The sequence below is a fragment of the Lissotriton helveticus genome, chromosome 1_2 (genome assembly GCF_964261635.1).
Source record: "Lissotriton helveticus chromosome 1_2, aLisHel1.1, whole genome shotgun sequence".
In the NCBI taxonomy this organism is placed as follows: Eukaryota; Metazoa; Chordata; class Amphibia; order Caudata; family Salamandridae; genus Lissotriton; species Lissotriton helveticus.
Genome location: NC_136058.1, coordinates 378,377,141 through 378,386,493, shown reverse-complemented (window position 1 = coordinate 378,386,493; position 9,353 = coordinate 378,377,141). Strand labels below are relative to the sequence as shown.

At 47.2% G+C, this 9,353-nt stretch overlaps 12 non-coding genes across 12 annotated transcripts; 4 read left to right on the top strand and 8 right to left on the bottom strand.

Moving 5' to 3' along the window:
• Nucleotides 1–135: 135 nt before the first annotated feature.
• TRNAG-GCC (transfer RNA glycine (anticodon GCC)) lies at nucleotides 136–206 on the top strand. The gene has a single exon. It is a non-coding gene; the product is annotated as a tRNA-Gly (tRNA).
• Nucleotides 207–277: 71 nt separating this feature from the next.
• On the bottom strand, nucleotides 278–349 carry TRNAW-CCA (transfer RNA tryptophan (anticodon CCA)). Its single transcript has one exon. It is a non-coding gene; the product is annotated as a tRNA-Trp (tRNA).
• Nucleotides 350–590: 241 nt separating this feature from the next.
• TRNAN-GUU (transfer RNA asparagine (anticodon GUU)) lies at nucleotides 591–664 on the bottom strand. Its single transcript has one exon. It is a non-coding gene; the product is annotated as a tRNA-Asn (tRNA).
• A 1,905-nt stretch (nucleotides 665–2,569) lies between these two features.
• TRNAG-GCC (transfer RNA glycine (anticodon GCC)) lies at nucleotides 2,570–2,640 on the top strand. The gene has a single exon. It is a non-coding gene; the product is annotated as a tRNA-Gly (tRNA).
• A 71-nt stretch (nucleotides 2,641–2,711) lies between these two features.
• Nucleotides 2,712–2,783, bottom strand: TRNAW-CCA (transfer RNA tryptophan (anticodon CCA)). The gene has a single exon. It is a non-coding gene; the product is annotated as a tRNA-Trp (tRNA).
• Nucleotides 2,784–3,031: 248 nt separating this feature from the next.
• Nucleotides 3,032–3,105, bottom strand: TRNAN-GUU (transfer RNA asparagine (anticodon GUU)). The gene has a single exon. It is a non-coding gene; the product is annotated as a tRNA-Asn (tRNA).
• Nucleotides 3,106–5,152: 2,047 nt separating this feature from the next.
• Nucleotides 5,153–5,224, bottom strand: TRNAW-CCA (transfer RNA tryptophan (anticodon CCA)). The gene has a single exon. It is a non-coding gene; the product is annotated as a tRNA-Trp (tRNA).
• A 248-nt stretch (nucleotides 5,225–5,472) lies between these two features.
• On the bottom strand, nucleotides 5,473–5,546 carry TRNAN-GUU (transfer RNA asparagine (anticodon GUU)). Its single transcript has one exon. It is a non-coding gene; the product is annotated as a tRNA-Asn (tRNA).
• Nucleotides 5,547–7,439: 1,893 nt separating this feature from the next.
• On the top strand, nucleotides 7,440–7,510 carry TRNAG-GCC (transfer RNA glycine (anticodon GCC)). Its single transcript has one exon. It is a non-coding gene; the product is annotated as a tRNA-Gly (tRNA).
• A 71-nt stretch (nucleotides 7,511–7,581) lies between these two features.
• TRNAW-CCA (transfer RNA tryptophan (anticodon CCA)) lies at nucleotides 7,582–7,653 on the bottom strand. The gene has a single exon. It is a non-coding gene; the product is annotated as a tRNA-Trp (tRNA).
• A 248-nt stretch (nucleotides 7,654–7,901) lies between these two features.
• Nucleotides 7,902–7,975, bottom strand: TRNAN-GUU (transfer RNA asparagine (anticodon GUU)). The gene has a single exon. It is a non-coding gene; the product is annotated as a tRNA-Asn (tRNA).
• A 207-nt stretch (nucleotides 7,976–8,182) lies between these two features.
• Nucleotides 8,183–8,253, top strand: TRNAG-GCC (transfer RNA glycine (anticodon GCC)). Its single transcript has one exon. It is a non-coding gene; the product is annotated as a tRNA-Gly (tRNA).
• Nucleotides 8,254–9,353: the final 1,100 nt, after the last annotated feature.

Below are 9,353 nucleotides of genomic sequence, written 5' to 3'. Positions count from 1 at the left end.
ATTCTTGCCATCTTCATGTGAAACGTTGGCGTTATCATGTCTGCTGCGCACACTTTGTTCATATGTGTACAATTTAAGTGTGTGCACCTGATCACTGTCTTGGGCAGAGCTCTGCCTGTGAACAACCCATGTGAAGCATTGGTGGTTCAGTGGTAGAATTCTCGCCTGCCACGCGGGAGGCCCGGGTTCGATTCCCGGCCAATGCAAGACTGCTTTCTTTTGACTTTGTTTTCGAAAGGAAATATATGACCTCAGTGGGGAATAAAAAAGTAAGCAGTGACCCCGACGTGATTTGAACACGCAACCTTCTGATCTGGAGTCAGACGCGCTACCGTTGCGCCACGAGGTCCTTACACTTACAGCTTTCGGAGCCAGATCAACAAATGCTGTGGGCCTTTTGACTTATTTTCCCCTCCTCATATGCCTACAGTTGTATTACAGAGCTTGACCTTTTGTTTTCTATATGAAATTGACTGCAGGTGCCGAGAGAACGCAGAGAATTGAAATATTCAGGGAAAGGGTGTCCAGCAGGAGAGAGCAAAGGTATGTATCTGTTTTCCATTCAAGTGTTTCATGCAGGCAAAATAATACGTCCCTGGGTGGGCTTGAACCACCAACCTTTCGGTTAACAGCCGAACGCGCTAACCGATTGCGCCACAGAGACGAGTGACTACAGCATCTTTCCTTAGACTCAATATATATCTTGATATGTATGTGCCTGCCTGGAGCTTGTCTTATATAAGCCATCATCATGTGAAACTTTGGCGTTGTCATGTCTGCTGCGCACACTTTGTTCATATGTGTACAATTTAAGTGTGTGCACCTGATCACTGTCTTGGACAGAGCTATGCCTGTGAACTCCCCATGTGAAGCATTGGTGGTTCAGTGGTAAAATTCTTGCCTGCCATGCGGGAGGCCCGGGTTCGATTCCCGGCCAATGCAAGGTTGCGTTCCTTTGACTTTGTTTTCGAAAGGAAATATATGAACTCAGTGGGGAATAAAATGGTAAGCAGTGACCCCGACGTGATTTGACCACGCAACCTTCTGATCTGGAGTCAGACGCGCTACCGTTGTGCCACAAGGTCCTTACACTTACAGCCTTCAAGCCAGATCAAAAAATGCTGATGGCCTTTTGACTTATTTTCCCCTCCTCATATGCCTACAGTTGTATTACAGGGCTAGGCCTTTTGTTTTCTATCCTAATTATGAAATCGACTGCAGGTGCAGAGAGAACGCAGAGGATTGAAATGTTCAGATAAAAGGTCTTAAGCAGGAGAGAGCAGAGGTACGTATCTGTGTTTCATTAAAGTGTTTCATGCAGGCAAAAAGGATACTTCCCTGGGTGGGCTTGAACCACCAACCTTTCTGTTAACAACCGAACGCGCTAACCATTTGCACCACAGAGGTTAATAACTGTAGCACAGTTCCTGAGACTCAATATATATCTTGATAATTGTGTGCCTGCCTGGAGCTTGTGTTATATAATGCGTCTTTATGCCATACAGCATTTCTCATTTGCTTAGTGTCTTGTTATTGTTGGACGTAATGATGAATAGACTACTGTCTAATGGTCTTAGAGCCAGTATTACTACCGGTCCCAGTGTATGAGACACATACATGACTTTTCTGTTGCCTGCTTAGCATAGCTCCCTGCTCCTCTGTAGGTGTGCTACCAGCCAGTAAGGCGTGTGCCTTGCCCATCAGATGTGTTATCTTAGACTTGACTTCTCTGTGAGCAAAGTCTCCCTCCCATAGCAGGTGCTTTCTCTGAACTCTTGACTTGTAAGACTGCTGGGAAAGGCCCTCCCTAGCCCCTCACTCAGATAGATACATTTACCTTTAGAGCTCAGCTTTGGAGAAAGAGATTGGGGAGAGAGCAAATAGGGGAAGGCCCATGGGGCACACTTTATTTTACATAAAAGCTGGGGCTTGTGGGAGGACAGGGACAAGAGGGTTCTCAGGGAAAGAAATCCCAGGAGTATTGATGGCTAGGCCCTGAAACACAACAATCCCGGATTGGCAAGGCACAATATGCCTGTGCAACAGGCCTGACCCTAGGCTTCCGGAGTTCTTGGTCACAAAAGGCTCCAGTTATCTAAGACCGACCAGGGCTGTGCCCGACCAGGGCTGTAGGCCGCGTTGGGAGCGCGTTAGGGACGCGTAAAGGGACGCAGGGCGCAGAACTCTGCCCGTTTCACCCCAGCATTTAGGGGAGGACACAGAATCTGGGAAAGCCAGTGGGAAGGATTTTCCAGGAGGAGAGTTCAGTGAGATAATCTGAAACACAATAGTGCTGGTGATCTGGCGGGTGCATTCTGTGAACCACTTTTGTCGGGAGCAGCCTGCCATCATGCCCTGATAAACACAACTCTAGTCCCAAGCCAGTGACCTCAGCAAATGCAAAGACATTCATAGTTATAGTCTCCTGCATCTGATTCTTGCCATCTTCATGTGAAACGTTGGCGTTATCATGTCTGCTGCGCACACTTTGTTCATATGTGTACAATTTAAGTGTGTGCACCTGATCACTGTCTTGGGCAGAGCTCTGCCTGTGAACAACCCATGTGAAGCATTGGTGGTTCAGTGGTAGAATTCTTGCCTGCCACGCGGGAGGCCCGGGTTCGATTCCCGGCCAATGCAAGACTGCTTTCTTTTGACTTTGTTTTCGAAAGGAAATATATGACCTCAGTGGGGAATAAAATGGTAAGCAGTGACCCCGACGTGATTTGAACACGCAACCTTCTGATCTGGAGTCAGACGCGCTACCGTTGCGCCACGAGGTCCTTACACTTACAGCTTTCGGAGCCAGATCAACAAATGCTGTGGGCCTTTTGACTTATTTTCCCCTCCTCATATGCCTACAGTTGTATTACAGAGCTTGACCTTTTGTTTTCTATCCTAATTATGAAATTGACTGCAGGTGCCGAGAGAACGCAGAGAATTGAAATATTCAGGGAAAGGTTGTCCAGCAGGAGAGAGCAAAGGTATGTATCTGTTTTCCATTCAAGTGTTTCATGCAGGCAAAATAATACATCCCTGGGAGGGCTTGAACCACCAACCTTTCGCTTAACAGCCGAACGCGCTAACCGATTGCGCCACAGAGACGAGTGACTACAGCATCTTTCCTTAGACTCAATATATATCTTGATATGTATGTGCCTGCCTGGAGCTTGTCTTATATAAGCCATCATCATGTGAAACTTTGGCGTTGTCAGGTCTGCTGCGCACACTTTGTTCATATGTGTACAATTTAAGTGTGTGCACCTGATCACTGTCTTGGACAGAGCTATGCCTGTGAACTCCCCATGTGAAGCATTGGTGGTTCAGTGGTAGAATTCTCGCCTGCCACGCGGGAGGCCCGGGTTCGATTCCCAGCCAATGCAAGGCTGCGTTGCTTTGACTTTGTTTTCGAAAGGAAATATATGAACTCAGTGGGGAATAAAATGGTAAGCAGTGACCCCGACGTGATTTGACCACGCAACCTTCTGATCTGGAGTCAGACGCGCTACCGTTGCGCCACAAGGTCCTTACACTTACAGCCTTCAAGCCAGATCAACAAATGCTGATGGCCTTTTGACTTATTTTCCCCTCCTCATATGCCTACAGTTGTATTACAGGGCTAGGCCTTTTGTTTTCTATCCTAATTATGAAATTTACTGCAGGTGCAGAGAGAACGCAGAGGATTGAAATGTTCAGATAAAGGGTCTTAAGCAGGAGAGAGCAGAGGTACGTATCTGTGTTTCATTAAAGTGTTTCATGCAGGCAAAAAGGATACTTCCGTGGGTGGGCTTGAACCACCAACCTTTCTGTTAACAACCGAATGCGCTAACCATTTGCACCACAGAGGTTAATAACTGTAGCACAGTTCCTGAGACTCAATATATATCTTGATAATTGTGTGCCTGCCTGGAGCTTGTGTTATATAATGCGTCTTTATGCCATACAGCATTTCTCATTTGCTTAGTGTCTTGTTATTGTTGGACGTAATGATGAATAGACTACTGTCTAATGGTCTTAGAGCCAGTATTACTACCGGTCCCAGTGTATGAGACACATACATGACTTTTCTGTTGCCTGCTTAGCATGGCTCCCTGCTCCTCTGTAGGTGTGCTACCAGCCAGTAAGGCGTGTGCCTTGCCCATCAGATGTGTTATCTTAGACTTGACTTCTCTGTGAGCAAAGTCTCCCTCCCATAGCAGGTGCTTTCTCTGAACTCTTGACTTGTAAGACTGCTGGGAAAGGCCCTCCTTAGCCCCTCACTCAGATAGATACATTTACCTTCAGAGCTCAGCTTTGGAGAAAGAGATTGGGGAGAGAGCAAATAGGGGAAGGCCCATGGTGCACACTTTATTTTACATAAAAGCTGGGGCTTGTGGGAGGACAGGGACAAGAGGGTTCTCAGGGAAAGAAATCCCAGGAGTATTGATGGCTAGGCCCTGAAACACAACAATCCCGGATTGGCAAGGCACAATATGCCTGTGCAACAGGCCTGACCCTAGGCTTCCGGAGTTCTTGGTCACAAAAGGCTCCAGTTATCTAAGACCGACCAGGGCTGTGCCCGACCAGGGCTGTAGGCCGCGTTGGGAGCACGTTAGGGACGCGTAAAGGGAAGCAGGGCGCAGAACTCTGCCCGTTTCACCCCAGCATTTAGGGGAGGACACAGAATCTGGGAAAGCCAGTGGGAAGGATTTTCCAGGAGGAGAGTTCAGTGAGATAATCTGAAACACAATAGTGCTGGTGATCTGGCGGGTGCATTCTGTGAACCACTTTTGTCGGGAGCAGCCTGCCATCATGCCCTGATAAACACAACTCTAGTCCCAAGCCAGTGACCTCAGCAAATGCAAAGACATTCATAGTTATAGTCTCCTGCATCTGATTCTTGCCATCTTCATGTGAAACGTTGGCGTTATCATGTCTGCTGCGCACACTTTGTTCATATGTGTACAATTTAAGTGTGTGCACCTGATCACTGTCTTGGGCAGAGCTCTGCCTGTGAACAACCCATGTGAAGCATTGGTGGTTCAGTGGTAGAATTCTCGCCTGCCACGCGGGAGGCCCGGGTTCGATTCCCGGCCAATGAAAGACTGCTTTCTTTTGACTTTGTTTTCGAAAGGAAATATATGACCACAGTGGGGAATAAAATGGTAAGCAGTGACCCCGACGTGATTTGAACACGCAACCTTCTGATCTGGAGTCAGACGCGCTACCGTTGCGCCACGAGGTCCTTACACTTACAGCTTTCGGAGCCAGATCAACAAATGCTGTGGGCCTTTTGACTTATTTTCCCCTCCTCATATGCCTACAGTTGTATTACAGAGCTTGACCTTTTGTTTTCTATCCTAATTATGAAATTGACTGCAGGTGCCGAGAGAACGCAGAGAATTGAAATATTCAGGGAAAGGGTGTCCAGCAGGAGAGAGCAAAGGTATGTATCTGTTTTCCATTCAAGTGTTTCATGCAGGCAAAATAATACGTCCCTGGGTGGGCTTGAACCACCAACCTTTCGGTTAACAGCCGAACGCGCTAACCGATTGCGCCACAGAGACGAGTGACTACAGCATCTTTCCTTAGACTCAATATATATCTTGATATGTATGTGCCTGCCTGGAGCTTGTCTTATATAAGCCATCATCATGTGAAACTTTGGCGTTGTCATGTCTGCTGCGCACACTTTGTTCATATGTGTACAATTTAAGTGTGTGCACCTGATCACTGTCTTGGACAGAGCTATGCCTGTGAACTCCCCATGTGAAGCATTGGTGGTCCAGTGGTAAAATTCTCGCCTGCCATGCGGGAGGCCCGGGTTCGATTCCCGGCCAATGCAAGGTTGCGTTCCTTTGACTTTGTTTTCGAAATGAAAAATATGAACTCAGTGGGGAATAAAATGGTAAGCAGTGACCCCGACGTGATTTGACCACGCAACCTTCTGATCTGGAGTCAGACGCGCTAACGTTGTGCCACAAGGTCCTTACACTTACAGCCTTCAAGCCAGATCAACAAATGCTGATGGCCTTTTGACTTATTTTCCCCTCCTCATATGCCTACAGTTGTATTACAGGGCTAGGCCTTTTGTTTTCTATCCTAATTATGAAATTGACTGCAGGTGCAGAGAGAACGCAGAGGATTGAAATGTTCAGATAAAGGGTCTTAAGCAGGAGAGAGCAGAGTTACGTATCTGTGTTTCATTAAAGTGTTTCATGCAGGCAAAAAGGATACTTCCGTGGGTGGGCTTGAACCACCAACCTTTCTGTTAACAACCGAACGCGCTAACCATTTGCACCACAGAGGTTAATAACTGTAGCACAGTTCCTGAGACTCAATATATATCTTGATAATTGTGTGCCTGCCTGGAGCTTGTGTTATATAATGCGTCTTTATGCCATACAGCATTTCTCATTTGCTTAGTGTCTTGTTATTGTTGGACGTAATGATGAATAGACTACTGTCTAATGGTCTTAGAGCCAGTATTACTACCGGTCCCAGTGTATGAGACACATACATGACTTTTCTGTTGCCTGCTTAGCATAGCTCCCTGCTCCTCTGTAGGTGTGCTACCAGCCAGTAAGGCGTGTGCCTTGCCCATCAGATGTGTTATGTTAGACTTGACTTCTCTGTGAGCAAAGTCTCCCTCCCATAGCAGGTGCTTTCTCTGAACTCTTGACTTGTAAGACTGCTGGGAAAGGCCCTCCCTAGCCCCTCACTCAGATAGATACATTTACCTTTAGAGCTCAGCTTTGGAGAAAGAGATTGGGGAGAGAGCAAATAGGGGAAGGCCCATGGGGCACACTTTATTTTACATAAAAGCTGGGGCTTGTGGGAGGACAGGGACAAGAGGGTTCTCAGGGAAAGAAATCCCAGGAGTATTGATGGCTAGGCCCTGAAACACAACAATCCCGGATTGGCAAGGCACAATATGCCTGTGCAACAGGCCTGACCCTAGGCTTCCGGAGTTCTTGGTCACAAAAGGCTCCAGTTATCTAAGCCCGACCAGGGCTGTGCCCGACCAGGGCTGTAGGCCGCGTTGGGAGCGCGTTAGGGACGCAGGGCGCAGAACTCTGCCCGTTTCACCCCAGCATTTAGGGGAGGACACAGAATCTGGGAAAGCCAGTGGGAAGGATTTTCCAGGAGGAGAGTTCAGTGAGATAATCTGAAACACAATAGTGCTGGTGATCTGGCGGGTGCATTCTGTGAACCACTTTTGTCGGGAGCAGCCTGCCATCATGCCCTGATAAACACAACTCTAGTCCCAAGCCAGTGACCTCAGCAAATGCAAAGACATTCATAGTTATAGTCTCCTGCATCTGATTCTTGCCATCTTCATGTGAAACGTTGGCGTTATCATGTCTGCTGCGCACACTTTGTTCATATGTGTACAATTTAAGTGTGTGCACCTGATCACTGTCTTGGGCAGAGCTCTGCCTGTGAACAACCCATGTGAAGCATTGGTGGTTCAGTGGTAGAATTCTCGCCTGCCACGCGGGAGGCCCGGGTTCGATTCCCGGCCAATGCAAGACTGCTTTCTTTTGACTTTGTTTTCGAAAGGAAATATATGACCTCAGTGGGGAATAAAATGGTAAGCAGTGACCCCGACGTGATTTGAACACGCAACCTTCTGATCTGGAGTCAGACGCGCTACCGTTGCGCCACGAGGTCCTTACACTTACAGCTTTCGGAGCCAGATCAACAAATGCTGTGGGCCTTTTGACTTATTTTCCCCTCCTCATATGCCTACAGTTGTATTACAGGGCTTGGCCTTTTGTTTTCTATCCTAATTATGAAATTGTCTGCAGGTGCCGAGAGAACGCAGAGAATTGAAATATTCAGGGAAAGGGTGTCCAGCAGGAGAGAGCAAAGGTATGTATCTGTGTTTCATTAAAGTGTTTCATGCAGGCAAAATAATACGTCCCTGGGTGGGCTTGAACCACCAACCTTTCGGTTAACAGCCGAACGCGCTAACCGATTGCGCCACAGAGACGAATGACTACAGCATCTTTCCTTAGACTCAATATATATCTTGATATGTATGTGCCTGCCTGGAGCTTGTGTTATATAAGCCATCATCATGTGAAACTTTGGCGTTGTCATGTCTGCTGCGCACACTTTGTTCATATGTGTACAATTTAAGTGTGTGCACCTGATCACTTTCTTGGACAGAGCTATGCCTGTGAACTCCCCATGTGAAGCATTGGTGGTTCAGTGGTAAAATTCTCGCCTGCCACGCGGGAGGCCCGGGTTCGATTCCCGGCCAATGCAAGGTTGCGTTCCTTTGACTTTGTTTTCGAAAGGAAATATATGAACTCAGTGGGGAATAAAATGGTAAGCAGTGACCCCGACGTGATTTGACCACGCAACCTTCTGATCTGGAGTCAGACGCGCTACCATTGTGCCACAAGGTCCTTACACTTACAGCCTTCAAGCCAGATCAACAAATGCTGATGGCCTTTTGACTTATTTTCCCCTCCTCATATGCCTACAGTTGTATTACAGGGCTAGGCCTTTTGTTTTCTATCCTAATTATGAAATTGACTGCAGGTGCAGAGAGAACGCAGAGGATTGAAATGTTCAGATAAAGGGTCTTAAGCAGGAGAGAGCAGAGGTACGTATCTGTGTTTCATTAAAGTGTTTCATGCAGGCAAAAAGGATACTTCCCTGGGTGGGCTTGAACCACCAACCTTTCTGTTAACAACCGAACGCGCTAACCATTTGCACCACAGAGGTGAATAACTGTAGCACAGTTCCTGAGACTCAATATATATCTTGATAATTGTGTGCCTGCCTGGAGCTTGTGTTATATAATGCGTCTTTATGCCATACAGCATTTCTCATTTGCTTAGTGTCTTGTTATTGTTGGACGTAATGATGAATAGACTACTGTCTAATGGTCTTAGAGCCAGTATTACTACCGGTCCCAGTGTATGAGACACATACATGACTTTTCTGTTGCCTGCTTAGCATAGCTCCCTGCTCCTCTGTAGGTGTGCTACCAGCCAGTAAGGCGTGTGCCTTGCCCATCAGATGTGTTATCTTAGACTTGACTTCTCTGTGAGCAAAGTCTCCCTCCCATAGCAGGTGCTTTCTCTGAACTCTTGACTTGTAAGACTGCTGGGAAAGGCCCTCCTTAGCCCCTCACTCAGATAGATACATTTACCTTCAGAGCTCAGCTTTGGAGAAAGAGATTGGGGAGAGAGCAAATAGGGGAAGGCCCATGGTGCACACTTTATTTTACATAAAAGCTGGGGCTTGTGGGAGGACAGGGACAAGAGGGTTCTCAGGGAAAGAAATCCCAGGAGTATTGATGGCTAGGCCCTGAAACACAACAATCCCGGATTGGCAAGGCACAATATGCCTGTGCA